The sequence below is a fragment of the Chionomys nivalis genome, chromosome 26, assembly GCF_950005125.1.
Source record: "Chionomys nivalis chromosome 26, mChiNiv1.1, whole genome shotgun sequence".
Classification (NCBI taxonomy): domain Eukaryota; kingdom Metazoa; phylum Chordata; class Mammalia; order Rodentia; family Cricetidae; genus Chionomys; species Chionomys nivalis.
The window spans coordinates 35,351,368-35,371,002 of record NC_080111.1 but is presented as its reverse complement, the minus strand read 5'-3'; the positions used below and the strand labels follow the sequence as shown (position 1 = coordinate 35,371,002).

The 19,635-nt window shown below is 38.0% G+C and overlaps 1 pseudogene; it reads right to left on the bottom strand.

Annotated features, from left to right (window-relative positions):
* The window catches only part of LOC130866854 (zinc finger protein 431-like), a 51,652-nt pseudogene extending 32,228 nt beyond the window's left edge, over positions 1-19,424 (bottom strand).
* Positions 19,425-19,635: the final 211 nt, after the last annotated feature.

The window sequence follows — 19,635 nt, the reverse complement described above, 5'->3', positions numbered from 1 at the left end:
TTTCAAAGAAGTCTTTTTCCTAAACAAAGGAAGGATGGAAATTTTACATAGGGAGTCTGGACATGCTCACATAATATTCTTCCTCGTTTTAAGCATGCTCCATCAGCGAATCCATTTCTAAACATGATCCCAATGTAAAAGCAAAGACATTTAGTGACATTCTTACCTCACTCATGCTGGAACATATATACATTATAAAAATGGTGGAAAGAAATGTCTCTGGCATGTTCATATTGCACCACAATGTTTTATTTGAAAATCCAGTAAATGACACTGTGAAAAGTTGATTGTCAACCTTAATGTTTGATCTAAAATAATAACTGGACCAATACCTTAATTCTCACAGAAACAAAAGATAGAGAACACAAAACCAGAAAACTTCAAGGTAAAGTCACCTAACAGCACTGCATACTGAGAGAAAGAGACAGAGAAAGAAAGAAGAAAACTGAATAACATACAAGAAATGAATCACTTGAAACCTGGGACAATATATTGTTCACAAAGACAGGGGATAGGCATGAGCTCAACAACATAGATTTGCATTCACAATGGCTGACCTGACTAAAGCTGCTGCTGATTGTCAGATGACCAAACAGTAGAGACCAACATTGAGCCTCAGATATGACACCATTGCTGCAGTAACCAGCCATCAACCTACTGGGAGGTTGACTACACTGGACAACTTCCTCCATGGAAAGGACAAGTTTTTGACTTAGGCTTCTTTCCACCTCTCCCCATAGTTGTTCAGTCGCAATGAAGCACACAGAGGCTTACATTAATTATAAACTGGTTGGCCTATTAGCTCAGGCTTCTTATTAACTCTTACATCATTCATTAACCCATAAATATTGCTGTGTTACCCACGTGGCTTGGTACCTTTAATCAGTGAGGCTTTATCATCTTGCTTCAATTTACTCAGGTGAGATTGCAGATTCAGCCATTCCTCTTCCAGAACTCCCCTGTTCTGGTTGCCCCACATAAACTTCCTGCCTAGTTACTGGCCAATCAGCCTTCTATTAAAGCAATACAAGCAACAAAACTTTATAGGGTAGAAGACAATTGTCCCTCAGCAACAAGTTTTTGTCCTTATAGGAGTAGATACTTATTCTGGTTATGGATTTGCCTTTCCTACAAGTAATGCTTCTATAAAACCCTGATCAATGTATTTACAGAATGTCTTATCCATGGACATTGTATTCCCTACAGTATTGCTTCTGAACAGGGATCTCTCTTCCCAGCCAGAGAACCCTGAGAGTGGTCCTACAATCATGGAATCCTCTGCTATTAACATGTTCTCCAGCATCCTGAAGAAGCTGGACTGATAGAAAGGTTGAAAGAACTTTATTCATTTGAAAAAAAGAGTTACAGCACCAATTAGGTTTCAGCGTCTTGAGAGCTGGGACAAGTTTCTCCAGAAAACCATATATGATCTGAATATACACAATATATGGTATGGTTTCTCCTGTAGCCAGGATCCATTGGTCCAGGAATTTAGGGCTGAAAAGGAAATATTTCCACTGACTATTACTACTACGGTCCATCTATGAAAGTGTGTGCTTCCTATATCTGCCACCAAAGTTCTGATGGCCTGGATGTTTTGGTACCAAAGGGGAAGAGCTCCTGTCAAGAGACACATCAAATATTCTATTGAACTTTAAAAGCAGACTTCCCTTTCACAATATGTGCTTCAAATGCGCTTAAGTCCACAGACAAAGAAGGGAAAAACAACCTTAGGCATGGTAATATATCCAAATTACCATGCGGAAATTGAATTACCTCTGCACAATGGAGGTAAGAAGGATTATGTCTGGAGTGCAGGAGATCCTTTAGAACATCTCTTTGTGGTACTGTGCCTTGTGATTAAAGTTAATGGGAAACTATAACACCTTATCCAGGAAGGATGAAAAAGGAAGGTATGGGTCACTTCTTAGGAAAAGCCCCAGGACCACGTGATGTGCTAGCAGAGGGTGAAAGAAAGTATAATAGAGAATGGCCTGGCATTCTCCATCATCCTGAAGAAATTCACCTCAGAGAAAGACTGAATGAACTTTGTTCTTTTGAAGAAACAGTTACAGTACCAATAAGGTCTCAGCATCGTGAGGACTGGGGCAAGTTTCTCCAGAAAGTACTATAAGCACCGAATCTGCATGCAATATATGGTATGGTTTTTCCTGTAAGCAGGATCGATAAGTCCAGGAATCAAGGTCTGAAAATGGAATATTTCCGCTTACTGTTGCCACCAGCAACCATCTAGGAAAATGTCTGCTTCCAGTTTCTGCCACCCTAAGTTCTGCTGGCCTGGTCTAGAACTGTTGTTACCAAAATGAAGGAACTCCTGTCAGGAGACACAACAAATATTGTATTGAACTTTCAATGCAGACTTTCCTCTGGTTACTTTGGCTTCAAATACTCTTAAACCAACAAAATAAGAAAGGAATAACAACCTTTGACAGGGTGATATATCCAGATTACTTTGGGGGAATTGAATTGCCTCTGCATGATGAAAATAAGAAGGATTATGTCTTGAATGCAACAAATCCTTTGGGATGTCTCAATCTGACATTGTACCTTGTGATTAAAATTAATGGGAAATGACAAAAATCTAATACAATAAGTATGGCAAAGGTCACATATCCATCAGGAATATGGGATAGGTCACTTCTCTAGGAAAAGGCCCAAGACCATGTAAAGTGCTTGAAGAGGGTAAAAGAAATACAGAATGTGTAATAGAGATGGCAGTTATACATACCATCTAAGACACGTGACCATTGCAGAAAGGAGACTTTTAACTGGCATGAGTGCTTCTGTTGTATTTTGTTGATAATGCATTTGTACAGTTACTTCTATGTTCTTTTCATTTTCTAAACATATGTTGCAATATGAATTATGGGTATATCTGTGGTTATTAGAAATAATTTTGAAATAATAGGAAAAAACGTGCTCCAAGGGACATTGCCACTATTCTAAATAGATAATGCATTTGCAATTGTATTTGGTATACTTATGTTATGCTTAGGCATAATTACAACCTGGTTATTGATTTCAATTTGGAAATTAATAAGTTGATATGACTGTATGCCAAGTTGACAAGTGATTGATTATGAAAGCTGTTTTTGGTTGTTAACTTTGCTACACTTGGAATGAACTACAACTCCAAAATGGAGAAAAAAAAATATCATCAGGACATTAAGGCAGGAAGACATGCCTTTGACCCAGATACTGAGGATGGATGACTCCTGCCTCTAATCTAGACCTTGAGGCTGGAAGGTACATGTTTAGTCTGAGTTCATATTCTGCTCGAAGGAATGTGGGCTGTTATTGCTCTCTCTGCTTTCCCTCAACTTGTCAGCACATGTATTCATTGTCATTGAAGTCTATTTCTCTGGGATTCCAGCACATACACTAAACGGCTTAGACACCCAGTCTGGTGGGACTGAGTAACTATGAGAGCTTGCACTTTCTAGTCACTGACAGCAATTGTAGGAGTGCAGCCTTTAAGTTATTCCAATAAATCCCCATACACACACACACACAAACACACACACACACACACACACACACATAGACAGACAGACAACAGACAGACAGATATATAGATGGAGAGATTTAGTCCTTAAGTTCTGTTACTCTAGAGAATCCTGACTAATATACTGTTATTTTTTAGTCAATTAAAATTTTAAACTTCTAGTTCCCAATTTTTTATTTATGTCATAATTACACACCTGAAACACTTTTAGCTAATACTTGAGTATCACATTATATACATATGAAGAAAATAACCTTTCATGCAGTAATAGTCCAAAGAGTATGTGAAAAATAAACTGTAATATTGAGTGTTATTTCTGATGAAAAATTTATCAAACAGTATGAGCCATTAGATGTGTGGAAGATTTAATCATTTGTTTTGATCAAGTTGAAGGTGCTTATTAGTAGAAATCTATTTTATCTTGCTGTCATTTATTCATGTCTATTAAAATTTAAAATTAAGTAAATGGATGCTTAAAAGGGATATATCACCTTTAAAGGTTAAAGCACAGCAAGGTAAAACCCACTGATATTATGTATTGGATCTGTTGAATTAACAATCTGAAGTTTTTTTCCAAGATAGATTTTCCTCATAATTTCTCAAGTCCCTAGCTAGTAAATCATTGCATATTTAATACAAACATTTTTAAGATTATTTTAACAGGCTCACTTATTTAAAAGAGTGAAGAGTGCTTAGCTAGTATTTCTCCCCTTGAGAATTATGATTTAGAATCTACAGTAAGTGCTAATCAGTTCTCCATTTTCATTTTGGGTATTGGTTTCAGCATTTCCAAACAAATGGGTAGACCTTTGTTAGGTTTAAGAAATGTTAAAAAGAACAGCCGTCTGAAACGTTTGGGGAGGGGAAATTTTGTTGACCAGGGTCTCACAAGATACCTTAGCCTGGTTTGAATCTATTGGTGATACTCCTGCATCAACTTGCCATGTACTGAATGAAATCTAAAGTATGAACCACCAAAATCAGCACGAATGTTTGTTTAATGTTTTCTTTTGAGACAGTTCTTGCTATGTAGACTAGCCTGACCTGAAAGCCAAAAAATCCTCCTGTCTCCATATTCAATGTGTTGGGATTATTGGTGGGGAACAATGTGCCCAGCAGAAATCTGTCTCATTTGTCAAGCTCTAATTGGTTTTAAGGCCCTCAGCCTTGAGCTGGGGAGATTGCTGAGAGGCTAAAATCACTTCCTGCCCAAAAGAATGATCTCAATTCTATTCCCCATATCCATAGGGATTTGGAGGGGCAAGAAGTGAATGTGGCTGTTGTGTTGCTTCTCTGTTCTCTCAGCTTTACCCAAATATCTGACTCTGGGATTTTGTTAATACTACTAAATAGAATCACCCTTCAATCAATCATCTAGAATGTATCACCTCAATATTTATTTCTAAAGTAGACTACTTTAGTAAGTTTTCATGTTTCTTCTTGGCCATCCCTTTCTGTGCTGGGGCTATGCATGCTTTAAGTTCGTCATTGAACTCAATTTGTACACAATCCATCTTTATTTTTAAGTTTGCATTATAACCCAGAAAAGTAGGAGGTTTATTTTTTTACCGGTTTATTTTTTTCTCACTGACCAGTTAAGGTCCAGCCATGAAGCAGATGGAGGACTTTTCAGCACTTGGAAGCAGAAGCAGGATAGGGTGTGCAATGGAATTCTCAATGGTATTGTGTGTGGCCAGCCTAAGTTACAGGAGACATTGCTTAAACATAAATAAGTAAGAAAAACAAAACAGACAAAAACATAAAACAAAAGGACTTCAAAGATACAGAAACCCCTGTCTCGAGAAACTGAAAAGCAAAGAAACTATAAGTGAAGAAACTTAAAAACTAAAGTTTAAGAAATATACTCATGATCCATTGGACCCTGAATTCTACAGGTCCCATTCTGCCCCAAATCTCCTATTACATCCCTACAAACCCCCTGCCACAACCTCAATGGAACTCTGAAACACAGCCTGCTACTACTCAGAGGGGATCAAGAGGTGAGTGATTACCCATGCAGCAGGACACCCCACTCTCTATGTCCTCCATACCAGAACAAAATCCCAGGACACCCCCCAGTGGCCTCAGCTTCCCTAGCCAGCTAGCCTGTGAGTTTCCTGAAAGTAGGCCCATCCCATCCGTTGAACCTTGAATACCTCTGCAAAGTGTGGAAAGGGGCAGCTGTATACTGAATGAGCATATGGCTTAAATAAGACTTCTTAATAACAGAGAGCAAAGGAGATTTTGATGGTGGGAATTTGCTGAATTTCAATCCCTGATCCTGAAAAAGCTCAGAGATGGGCTTGATTTTCTGCCAAGGGATTCGTTGCTTTTGTGCTCAATTGGACAAGGATAGAGTTTGTTTTTATGGATCTGGTTTCAGAGCCAAATTGTGTTTCTTTACTGGCCCCTTTTAATGTTTTAGCTGTTTTCAGAGAGATGTTGTTTCTTTAACTACTTCTAGATTCAGAGACAAGGTGCTTTCTTTTGGCTCTGGTTTCAGGACCAATGTATGTTTCTTTGAATACCCTTTCTCCAACCAATAATGCCTCATAAAATGTTTGTTCATTAGTTTGCCACTTCAAACTAAAATAAAAAGATGTATCATGATGCTTGAACAAATTGTTGACACTATAAAATTCTTTTCTATACAATAACTGCTTTTGGTTAAAGAATAATTTACAATAAGCCCTCTGTTTTTTCCTCAGGTCCAATGATTATGGTAATATGCACAAACTTAATCAGATTGATTACACACAAAAATTCTTACACCTATGTGAAGCACAAAACATTCTGAGACTGATTTTCATAGAGTATCACTACAGTATGATTTTTCTCATGGTTTTAAAGAACACACACATTAAACTCAGAGTTTCTCCATAGGATGTCTTATTGCACATATTTGGAGATGATTGGGAAAAAGGATTCACGTCAGATTCCATTCACATGTATCTCTCTAGCATGTGTTCTTTTATGCAATTGAAGATGATTGTGACATGCAAAGTCTTTACCACATTGATGTCATTCATAGGGTTTCTCTCCAGTATGTGTTCTTTTATGCAATTGAAGAGCACAGTTCTGAGCAAAGACCTTATCATATTCATCACATTCATAGGGTTTTTCTCCAGTATGTTCTGTTTTATGTGTTTGAAGGTGACTGTGTTGAGCAAAGGTCTTACCACACTGATTACATTCATAGGGTTTCTTTTCAGTATGTGTTCTTTTATGCATTTGAAGATTACTGCATTGAGAAAAGGCCTTACCACACTGATTACATTCATAAGGTTTCTCTCCAGTATGTGTTCTTTTATGGGTTTGAAGACTACTGTGTTGAGAAAAGGCCTTACCACACTGATTACATTCATAAGGTTTCTCTCCAGTATGTGTTCTTTTATGCAATTGAAGATGATCCTGACGTGCAAAATATTTACCACATTGATGACATTCATAGGGTTTCTCTCCAGTATGTGTTCTTTTATGATTTTGAAGAGCACAGTTGTAAGCAAAGGCCTTACCACACTGATTACATTCATAGGGTTTCTCTCCAGTATGTGTTCTTTTATGTGTTTGAAGATTACCACGTTGAGCAAAGGCCTTACCACACTGATTGCATTCATAAGGTTTCTCTCCAGAATGTGTTCTTTTATGCAATTGAAGTTCACAGTGATGTGCAAAGGCTTTACCACACTGATTACATTCATAGGGTTTCTCTCTAGTATGTGTTCTTTTACTCTTTTGAAGATGGCTGTGATTAGCAAAGGCCTTACCAAGCAGATTAAATTCATATGATTTTTCTTCATTATATGTTCTTTTATGACTTTGATGATTTTCATAAAGAACAAAGTCTTTAACATCTAGATTATATTCATAGGGTTTCTCTCCAGTGTGTGTTCTTTCATGCATTTGAAGATGACTGTGATAAGCAAAGGCTTTACCACATTGCTTCATTTCACAGCATTTTTCTCCAGTATGTGTTTTTTCATTTCTTAGAAGGTGAGTGTCATAAGACAAGGCTTTATCACATTGAGAATATACTGAAAACTTCTCTCCAGTTTGATTTCTTTCAATCCTGCAAGGATAATTGACACATGTAAAAGCTTTACCACATTCAATACAGTGTTGAACCTCATAGCTGTATGAATTAATTTCATAGTTTGTTCCAATTGTAAAAATGAATCAAATATTAAGGTCTTATAACTTTGTTTAAAATCATGTTTTTTTCTTTCATTAGGGGTCATTTTGCATCTGGAAAAATATTTGTGATGATAAATTGCTTTGTGTCATAGTTTACTATTTCATTTATACCTATCCCTATATTTTTCTATGATATTTTTCACATTTTTGAAAAGAACTACATACACTGAGTGACTTACCAACTTTACTGCATTAATAAATTTTACAATACTATGAATCATTATACATTGGCTAAGTGAACTAAGACACCAAGAAGTATTTATAGACCTAGAACTCATAAGGCTTTTTTGTAATGTGAGGTTGTTTATGTATTAACAATGATGGTACAAAACCAATTACTTGTATACTTCAATTTAATTGAACAAGTATACTCTCCATGGGAAGTACAGTTTATCTTCTAATTGTTCTTAATGAGATGTATGCTACATCTTTCCATATCCATATTCTCATATACTTGTGTAGAGTAACATATGATATACATAGTAAAGGAAGAATAGTGAATAAAGATTTCCACATTGAATCCTCATGGTTTGACTTGCTGTTCCTCATAGACTTGTGGTATAGATATTAAGGTTTCTCACAACAACAGCCCCTTGACCCTTGACTCTAACTGCTACTTTCACTAAACTTAACAAGTCACAAAAAATATATGAGTAATCCAAGTCTTACCATAGGCTATTGATTTAGTAGAAAGTTTGCAGCTATACTCATCACTAAAATGTGTATACATTTTTTCTCATAAGTAGAAAGAAACAAATGAACTGGCAGATCTACTACATAGCTCTCATGTTGCTATGACTTGAATGGTGATATCTGTTTAGTCATTGCTTCCTTGACTTTTTCTTAAATGAATGCCTTGCAAATGCAATTCACATATGAGAAATTGGGAGTATGGATTTGTGAGAATTTAATAACCATCAATGCATTTAAAACTGTGCTTATTTACACTGCTGCTTTTGATTAATTGTTCCAGGACATATTACAAACTCATCAGAGGCACATTGTTATAAACTTGCACAAGCAAATTACCTTGCAGGTCTTCTAGAACATTGACTATGTTCTTCAGTATTACATTCCTCCAAAATGTACCCTGAAATACAGTACCAGAATATGTATGTTATATTATTTAATATGGTACAACAGTTAGATCATTATCTTAATGACACCTAGGAACTACGATTGTGTTATTCATCTCATTTTCTTCTTTCTAAATCAAATTACAGAACAACATTATAAGCCAAGGAAAAGTTGTTCTCCATATTTTGAAACATGAAGGAAATTCATTTTTACCTACAGTAGTGAGGTTCCTGAAGGTCTCCAGCATCACATCTTTGTAGAGATTCTTCTGGGAAGGATTCAGCAAATCCCACTCTTCCTAAGTGAAGTTGATATGTAGATCATCATAGGTCACTTCCTTCAAAAATATACCATATATGTGTACAATGTAAGCATGACAGTGACATCATTGGAAATGCATACTTCTTTGAAAGTATACTTGTATGATTCTGGTGTTCCCCACTCTTATTCCATGATATAGTCAGTTACTTAAAAGAAAATTGAAAAGGAGAGACCATTCTGTCATTTCTATGCACCGTGAATGGGATTTCACCTTTTAAGAACAATGTCTATTAACAGGGTGGGGCAAGAAAAAAAGATCAACAGTAAATTGCATGCATGAGAAATCTGTATGAAAAATTACTCATTACAGAAAGGAAAAAAGATAGACAAATGAGTGTAATGGTATATTGTGCCTTTAACCACAACGCTCAGAAAACAGAGGTTGGTATATTTGTCACTGAGTTGAATGCCAGTCAAGTCAATGCAATAAGGTCCAAGAGAGGTGGCAGTACACATTAAGACTCTGTCTCCATGGCAAACCTCAATAAAATAAACAATGGGATAGAAAAACTAACAGGCTTTTATTGAAATTTCTACAAAGAGTTATTTTCACTCCAGTTATGTAGTCATCTTCCAGACCCTAAAGTACCCTAATATAAACTGCAATACCAATAACTTTTTGAAGAAAAAGAACTTCCTGTATAAAACAGTTACAAGTGGACAGATGAAAACAGTAGAAATATAAATGTTGGTTATAAATAATCAACACAGACCTGAAGATAGAACAGATTAATTCAGCACTCTTGCTGATCTTGAATGGAGTTCGACAAATTTGCCTGTACTTACATGGGGATTACAATTATCCATTTTTCCAGGGTCAGGATTTCTGATATCCTTTGATCACTCTCATGGTACATATCCATGCAGGCATATAAAACAGTCATATTGATTTAAAAAAATCAAAGCAGGCATAACAAGCAAGAAGATGTTCATACAACTGCAATTTAATGACTCAAAATACTCAGGCAGTATTAATTCTATCAACCCACAAGATGGCATCCTAGGAATCAGAGTGATACTCTCTGTCAGATTTTAAATTTCAAGATAACCATGAAGCTCAGCACAGTAGAATATACTTGACATAAAAAATACCTGCATTCCAGGGCCATCATCCAATAACATAGAAACAAATAGAGCCAGGAATGATTCCTCCCTTTAGTTTCAGGAATTTAGAGCCACACAATTACTCAGATAAGCAAACAAAACAATTAAAACAGGAGGTTACCAAACTCTTGAGCACTGAATAACAACTGTTTCTGCTCTATCTTATGTGATTTAGAGATTGAGCCTATAATGATGGTAAAAGCATTTCAGTATAAGTAGGAAGTTGACTGATTAATGTCAAGCACAACACAGTAGATATAAATGTCAGGAAATTACTTTAGGGTATTGAAACTCATAGCATACAATGAGGAATTTCATCTAGAAAGGCTTCTCCTACTAAAGATCCACAGAAAATTGAAATAAAACCAATAAGGAGAGAAAGTTCTTCAAACACATTATTTTTTCTGGGAGGTTGTTCATTCCGTCAAGTACATTCTGAACCCAGTCACTATAGGTCCATGGTCAAAAACTGAAAGAAATCATTTCATCACTTCAAAGATTCACATTTAATTATCCTTAAAGAAGGACTCTTAAAAGAAATGCAACACTAGCTCAGAACTGAGAAATAGATGTTTATTTATTAGGGATAGACTCACAAATCAGAATCCTATGCTTGAACTGAGATCAGAAACCAAATCATGCAGCTGGAAAAGAGGCTGGACTCATGCTCTATACTGGCATTTTTAGTACAAGAGGCCATGCCCCAGTGGTTGGGCAACTACTGGCTGTTAAGCCTTCCTACAGCACCCCCTCTTTTGTTTAAATAAGAGAGTAATAAGCCCAATACACAATTATATACAATAAGAACAATATATTCATTAATTATCCTATCTTAACTAGTTTATGTCTTGTATAATTACTTGGCCAAGTCATGACAGGAAAGTAACTTCAACTGGTGGTAATGCAAACTGGTACAGTCCCTTTGGATGTCAGTGTGGCAATTTTTCTGAAAATTAGGAAACAACTTTTCTCAAGAACCAGTAATACCACTTTGGGATAAGTAACCAGAGGATGGTCAATCATACCACAAGGGCATGTGCTCAACTACTTTTATAGCAGCTTTGTTTGTCATAGTCAGAACCTGAAAACAACCTAAATGCCCCTCCATAGAAGAATGGATAAAAAAATGTGGTACATTTACACAATGGAGTGCTACACGGCAGAAAAAAAAATGACATCTTAAATTTTACAGGAAAATGGATGGATAAAGAAAACATTATTTTGAGTGAGTTAACCCAGACACAGAAAGATAATTGTCACATGTACTCACTCCTAGGCAGTTTTTAAGCATAAAACAAAGAAAAACAGCCTACAAACCACAATCCCAGATCTTAGACAAAAATGAGGATGCTAAAAGAGACTGACATACCTCTAATCTATATGGGAAGTATAAAGTATAAAAACACAAGACACCAGAGTAAATTGGGTGCAGGGGACCTTGGGAGAGGGTTGAAGTGGGGAGTCGAGAGGCAGGGAGTGAAGCAAAGAAAATTGTAGAGCTCAGTAAATTTCAATTAAAAAAAGATCGATCATATCTGCAGAGGATAGTTGCCTAATTGCAAATTCAATGTTTCTTCACTCAAGATAACCTTCCTAATCTGGACACCCACACAATCTGGTCTGTGTTCATTCACATGACATTAATTTACACATGCTGGGCAATTACAAACCACTACTACTACCTCAGTCAGGCCCTTTTCCATAGTGATGGCTCCAACCCTTCATTGCCTATGCTGTGCCCCCTGCAGTGAACACAATAATCTATTCTTCCAATTGTGGTCTGAGGACAGAAGAAATGCTCCATATGCAAATCCTTTTCTTGCGACTTCATTGGGTAGTCAACTACATGAATCAAATCCATTATTTTATTTTATTTTATTTTAACTTATTGGTTTGGTTTGAGACAGGGATGAAAAGCAGGCCTGCTCACCTCCCTTCTACAGGTAACGCTGTAGCTTTGGTGCCTATCCGGGAACTAGCTCTTGTAGACTATGCTGGCTTGTATCTCACAGAGATCTGCCTAACTCTGCCTCCCAAGTGCTTGGATTAAAGGCATGCACCACCACTGTCTGACATATACATAATTTTAAAACTTTGAATTGGTACAGTCATTTAAGAAATTTGATGGTGAGCCAGGCGGTGGTGATGCATGCCTTTAATCCCAGCACTCCGGAGACAGAGGCAGGTGGATCTCTGTGAGTTTGAGGCCAGCCTAGTCTACCTGAGTGAGTTACAGGACAGGCTCCAAAGCCACAGAGAAACCCTGTCACAAAAAACCAAAAAAAAAAAAAGGAACTTTGATGGTTTAATATAGAGGACACTCAAGGTCACTGTCCAGGAAAGCAACAGACAGGGACCAAGGCCACCTGAGTCAACATAACAGAAGTTGTCTCAGAAACAATATTTCTATCTGGATGGAAATGCAGCTCTTCTAGAATTAATATGCCTTTCCAATGAGAAATCATATCATACACTTAGAATATTAACAAAGAATAGCCTCTTTAATGATATTATGCATTGATCTCTGCCAATGCTCAAGGGGAGCTAGGTTAGATAGATTTTCCATACAGTATATGCTGTTATCCATAAGTATCCCTTAGGATAATGGTCCAGATTATACTCTGAACAACTGAAATGGAAACAAGCAACTTGTCAGTCTAAATATTTAGGCAAAAATATTCTCAGACTATTTTCTCAAGTATGCCCGTGACCTGTTACAGCAGGTCATTCTACACTGACAGGGTTCTAAGGTGAAGATCACAAGGGGATAGAAAGACTGGACTGGACAAGTAAAAGATAAAAAAGATAGAGTGGAGAGGTGTTGCAGAAGATACGTGCCATGCCTAGTAAGCTTCTGAAGAAAAATAGCATCTTTGTTGGGCGGTGGTGGGGCTCGCCTTTAATCCCTGCACTTTTCAAGAAAGGGTTTCTCAGTACCTGAGGAGCCTGTCCTAGAACTCTTGTACATCAGGCTGGCCTTGAACTCAAAGAAATCCATCTTCCTCTGCCTCAAGAGTACTGAATTAAAGGTGTGCACAACCACCACCTTTAAATCAGTGATGGCTTCTTTGAAATGGTTTGGAGTCAAATATCTGGACAATTCAAGTGAACAATGCAAACCCGGGCATTCTAATTTCTTCCAGCCCTAATTAGCATATACTTACATTTTGGGTGTTTTAGATGCAGTTCTCCCTCTGCTAAATTCTACTTTGTGGGACTTAATTATTTTTTAAGCATCGGTCAATCTATTGTATCACCAATTCTACTCTTCAACATTATGGTAGAGTAATGGAAAGCTACACAACACATGAGATGCTTTGATAACCTCCACAAATTTAATATAGATTCAGATTATATTTAAAGCTTATATGCAAAGTGCTCGATATCGAGAAGATACTGGTGAAACGAGGCTTCTCTGAGTTTGCCAACTTGTGTCCATGAATCCATGAACCCTGTTGAAGTTGACTAGGAAGGAGTTTGGGAGCTTCCTGCTCCCAATACTCTAAGGAGATGAAGCCACAGAGCAAAGTTATTCAGACGCCTGCCCCTAGGCCCATGAGTTAGCAGGGACCATGAGGGACTTAACAATACAGGGAATATGACAGCAGGTTCCCACCCAGACCCATGGAGGTAACACCATAGTGTCTTCCACACCTCGCCCTCTGCTCCTCCCCATCAGGAGACAGCATTTCCTCACTCACCATGTTGTGCTTCTCCATTTTGCCAAAGTTCTCAGCTCATCATCTCTCTGCAACAGCAACTGCACCCTAGAACAAGAATCCACTGGCGCCAGCTCCTCTTCAAAGGAGAAACTGAAGGCGGATGCCCGGAAGAGACCTGCACTGCTTCTGACTGGCAGCTCACCTGGAGTGTATGATTGGTTAATGAGTTTTGAGTGGCAGGAGCACCTCACATAGGGCTATAGTGTGCTTAAAGAGACAGAATACTGTTTCCTGTCTAATCCATTCACACCAACAGAGAACTTCTTCAGGTCTGAGAATATATGCATTTTAATAGCACTTGCCCCTGGCTACAAAAGCAATCAATGTCATTTCCATGCACTCTTAGGAACTTTCCCTTTTTCTTCCAGCACACTATGTGACTTGTAAGGTGCACTGTGCTAGGTGGGTGGAGTAATTTCCTATCCCACAGAGAGAAAAATGCCTGGAATACTAAGAACTAAAGAGAGTTTTAAAGTTACAAAAGTAAATATTTGTTCTGTGGCTTCATTCTGAGATCAGATGTACTGAAGGTACTTTTTACATGGTCTTCACAGGGATTTTATACATCAGGAAAGAGAAAAGCAGGAACCACATCTCAATCAAGATGACTGGTCTTTAGCCGGGTGGTGGTGGCGCACGCCTTTAATCCCAGCACTCGGGAGGCAGAGGCAGGCGGATCTCTGTGAGTTCGAGACCAGCCTGGTCTACAGAGCTAGTTCCAGGACAGGCTCCAAAGCCACAGAGAAACCCTGTCTCGACAAACCAAAAAGAAGAAAAAAAAAGATGATTGGTCTTTCCCCCATCAGAAAGCTGGATGATGACTCCATTACTTTATGTGTTTTATTCCTTAATTCAAAGCAAACTCCAGGCAAATGAATAATAATAAAAAGAGTAGTGTTCATGGAAATTTGAATACATAGAGAATAATGGAGCTAGAAAGAATGTCTTCATAAGCACAATTATTAGTTAGTACATCTCTTTCCATGGTCAGGTGAATAAAATATACAACTGCAGTATTTAAGATTCTCTACATCAACGGGACAGGTAGAATAAATCTCACCATTATGTAAAAAGTGAGCTTATTAGAATGTCTGACAAGTTGTTGTTCAGGTAACTTAAGAACAGGTGCTTACCAATGGAATTGAAGAATCCAATAGCTTGCTTCTCAGCCTTTTGCCTAAGATCAGGTGAAGAAGCCAGTTATTGTTCTACCCACAAGGCTCTGTGACTCAGCTGGTTTTAAGTATTCACCAAAATTACAATGAAGTAGGTACTAATGCTAGTAAAGGAATGAGTTTGGTAACCAGAGCTAGAGCACAAAGGCAAAAAAGGACTTTTCTTATTTATTTATTTATTTATTTATTTATTTATTTATTTATTATACAATATTCTGTCTGTATGTCTGCAGGCCAGAAGAGGGCAACAGACATTATTACAGATGGTTGTGAGCCACCATGTGGTTGTCGGGAATTGAACTCAGGACCTTTGGAAGAGCTGGCAATGCTCTTAACCACTGAGCCATCTCTCCAGCCCCAAAAAGGACTTTTCTTCTTCAAAATACTTTATATGTGACTGCTGCTACCAGAACGGGAGATGCTGATCAAAATTGGGTCATAGTCTTTGTTTGATTTAGTTTTTTTTTTCTTTTTGTGATTTCAAGACAGGATTTTTCTGTGTATTTGGAAAACTCATTCTGTAGGCCAGACTGATCTCAAACCAGAAAATCCCACTACCTCTGCTCATGAGTGATGGTGTTAAAAATGTGCACAGACACAGGCAGGAGAGATGGCTCACTGGTTAAGTGTGCACAGACACAAAGCAGCTTAGGGTGGGTCTGATCATTTCAAATTATACAGATTAATGGAGGACTTTCCCATTTCAAAACCTTGAAGTAAAATCTCTCAGGTATAATTAATTCTTTACATATAAGATGATCCCAGGGGTAGTCAGTTTTGACTACCAAAAATAGCCATATCAATAGCCAAGACAGAAGAAATGAGAAAAAAAAATTCTTGCCTGCAGGAGGCACAAAGAGCTTGGGAGTTGTTTTCAAAACAGTGTTTTTCCTCAACAAATGAAGCATGGGGATTTTACATAGGGAGTCTGAACATGCTCATGCAATGTTCTCCCTCTCCTGAAGCATGCTCAGTTAACAAATCCACTTCTAACCATAATCACAATGTAAAAGCAGAGACATTTAAGGACATTATCCAACTTAACCAAAAATCAGAGAGAGAACATCCAAATTAACAAAATCATAAATGAAAAGATGGGCATAGCAACAGACACTGAGAAAATCCAGAGGATCATTTCATCATATCTCAAATCCTGTATTCCACAAAACTGGTAAATGTAAGGTAAATGGATAATTTTCTGAATAGGTACCACATATCAAAATTAAATCAAAAGCCAGGCAGTGGTGGCGCACGCCTTTAATCCCAGCATTCGGGAGGCAGATAGGCGGATCTCTGTGAGTTTGAGGCCAACCTGGTCTACAAGAGATAGTACCAGGACAGGAACCAAAAGCTACAAAGAAACCCTGTCTCAAAAATCCAAAAAAAAAAAAAATTAAATCAAGACCTGGTGAACAATTCAAACAGACCTATAACCTTCAAGTAAATAGAAACAGACATCAAAAGCCTCCCTTTACCTAAAATAAAGCCAAGGACTGGATGGTTTCAGTGAAGAATTCTACTAGAACTTCAAAGAAGAGGTAACAACTATACTCCTCAAATAGCTACACAAAATAAAAAAGGAAGGAACGTTTCCATACAAACATTTCCATTTTATGATGGTACAGTTATCCTGATACTAATTCCACACAAAGAATCAAAAAGGAGAATTATATGTCAATCACCCTCATGATCACTAATGCAAAAATACTCAATAAAATACTGACAAACTGAATCAAAGAACACACCAAAAAAATTATTCACTATGATGAAATTAGCTTCATCCCAGGGATGCAGAATGGCTTAACATATGAAGTATATGGTCTGTCAATGTAATCCACCATATAAATAAATTGAAAGAAAAAACATAATCCTCTCATTAGATGCTGAAAAAGCATTTGACAAAATCCAACACCCCTTCACGATAAAGGTCTTGGAGACATCAGGGATACAAGGAAGATATCTTAACATAATAAAAGAAATATATAGAAAACATAGAGCAAATTAAATGGAGAGAAACTCAAAATGATCCCACTAAAATTAGGAACAATTCAAGGCTGTCCTCTCTCACCATATCTAGTAAACATAGTTCTTGAAATTCTAGCTAGAGAAAAAACAAAACAAAAGAAGATCATGGGGATCCAAACTGGAAAGGAAGAAGTTAAGCTTTTGCTACTCACAGATGATATGATAGTATAAATAAGTGAGCCCACAAACTCTATCAGAGAACCTCTACCACCCATAAATACCTTCAGTAATTTGTCAGGAAACAAGATCAGCTCAAAAAAATCAGTAGCCCTCCTATATACAAATAAAAAAGAAGCTAAGAAAGAAATCAGAGGAGTATTACCATTTATAATAGCCACAAATAATTTAAAATATCTTCAGGTAACAATAACCAAAGAAGTGAAAGACCTGTTATTTCAAAACTCTAAGTCTTTAAAGAAAGAAATTGAAGAAAATACAAGAAAATGGAAAGATGCTCTTGCATAGGTAGAATCAACCTAATAAAAATGGCAACCCTACCAAAATCAATTAATATATTTAATGTAATCTCCATCAATATACCAAAGTCTTCTTCCCAGACCTTGAAAGCACACTACTCAAATTCATAGCAGAAAACAAAACACACACAATACCCAGTCTCGTGGACTGAATAATTACTGAATTCTACACTTGATCTTAGACAAAACATTGAGAAGTGATGTCCTGGAGTTTTCCAATTACCATGGTAGGCAGCTACTTTTAAGTTACCTGGACCACAGCTTGTGAGACATTCTAATAAGCCCACTTCTTACAATCATGGTGAGATTCATTCTACCTGTTCTGCTCATGTAGAGAATCTTGAATACTGCAGTTGTATATTTTATTTACCTGACCAAGGAAAGAGATGTGCTGGCTAACAATAGTTCTCAAGAGACATTCTTCCTAGCTCCATTATTATCTATGTATTCAAATTTTTATGAACACTACACTTTTTTATTATTATTCATTTGCCTGGAATTTGCTTTGAATTTCAGGAATAGAATCCATAAAGCAATGGAGCCATCATCCAGCCATCAGTTGGGGAAAGACTAATCATCTTGTTTAAGATCTGGTTCCTTCTTTTCTTTTTTCCTGTTGTGTGAAATCCCTGTGAAAACCATGTAAAAAGTACCTTATATTCATGTGACCTCAGCAGGAAGCCTGAGAACAATCATCTTTTGTGACCTTAAAGTTATCTTTAGCTGTTAATATTCTGTGCACCCGTCCCCCTGTAGGACAAGAAATCACTGTGCACACCTAGCACAGCACAGTGCACAGTGAAAGACCCCCGGTAGGGACCTTCCCTCAGGTGGAGACCCCGGACCCACAGACCAGGCCGAGACCACGAGTCGGATGCAAACTGCAAGAGGTTTATTATGTAGACACAGGTACCTGCGGGCGGCAAAGTCTTTCGGAGGACTTGCTCGCCTGCAGACTGGGAGGAGGACTTTTTATAGGAAAGAGGGCAGCAAAAAGCAATTTACAGAAGCAGAAGCGTGGTTATCAGAATGAGGTGGGGGGCATGAATGGTTTTCCTCTCCCAGCATGGATGTCTGGCAGCAGACATCCTGCTCTTATCTTATAGGTATCCTACTTTGAAGTCATCCTGCTTTGTAGATGTCCTATCTTATAGATATCCTGTTTTCCTCTCACGAGAGCAGGCTAGCTGCTGATCCTGATAATCTTTCAAGCAAACAGGACGTTCTTCCGGGGAGCCTGCTAGCTGCGGGTTCTGAGGAGGGGGTGTGTAGGATCTTTCACACAGTACAAGCTACCTAGCCACATTGTGTCCGGAGGAAAAAGGAAAAGTTCCTATGGAGTGCAAGATTGTGAAAGTGTCTCCTTTTGGAGCAAGGGGCAAGTGCTATTGAAATGGAAAGCTTGGCCAATCTAGAAAAGATCTTTGACTCAGGTGGAAGGAATGGCCAGGAACTACTGTACTGTGTCTTTAAGCACACTATAGCCCTGTGGAGAGTGTTCTTGCCACTCAGACCACACCAGCCAATCAGGTCCTCCAGGTGACCTGCCAGTCAGAAACAGTGCAGGGCTCTTCCGGGCACCGCCTTCAGACTCGGCTTTGTGGAGGAGTTTGTGCCAGTTGTTTCCTGTGCTGTGGTGAAGTTGCTGCTGCAGGGAGAGGACGATCTGAGAGCTTTGGCGATCTGAGGAACCACAACATGGTGAGCAAGGGAATGCTGTCTCCAGATGGGGAGGAGCAGAGGGAGAGGTGCGGCAAACAGCATGGTGCATCCTTGCGGGATCTGTGTGGGAATCTGCCGCCATATTCTCTGCCTCATGAATTCCCATGTGGTCCTGTTAATTCGTAGACCTAGTGCTGTGGGCTTAATCTGCTTAGAGAATTGGGAGCAGGGTGTTGTGTGTACAAAAATCTTTCTGCTCAACTTCAATATGCCATATTCGAGAGGCCTAGTTTCTCCAGTATCTTTTCAAAATTGAGCACTTTGCATTTAACTTTACATACAATCTCCATTTG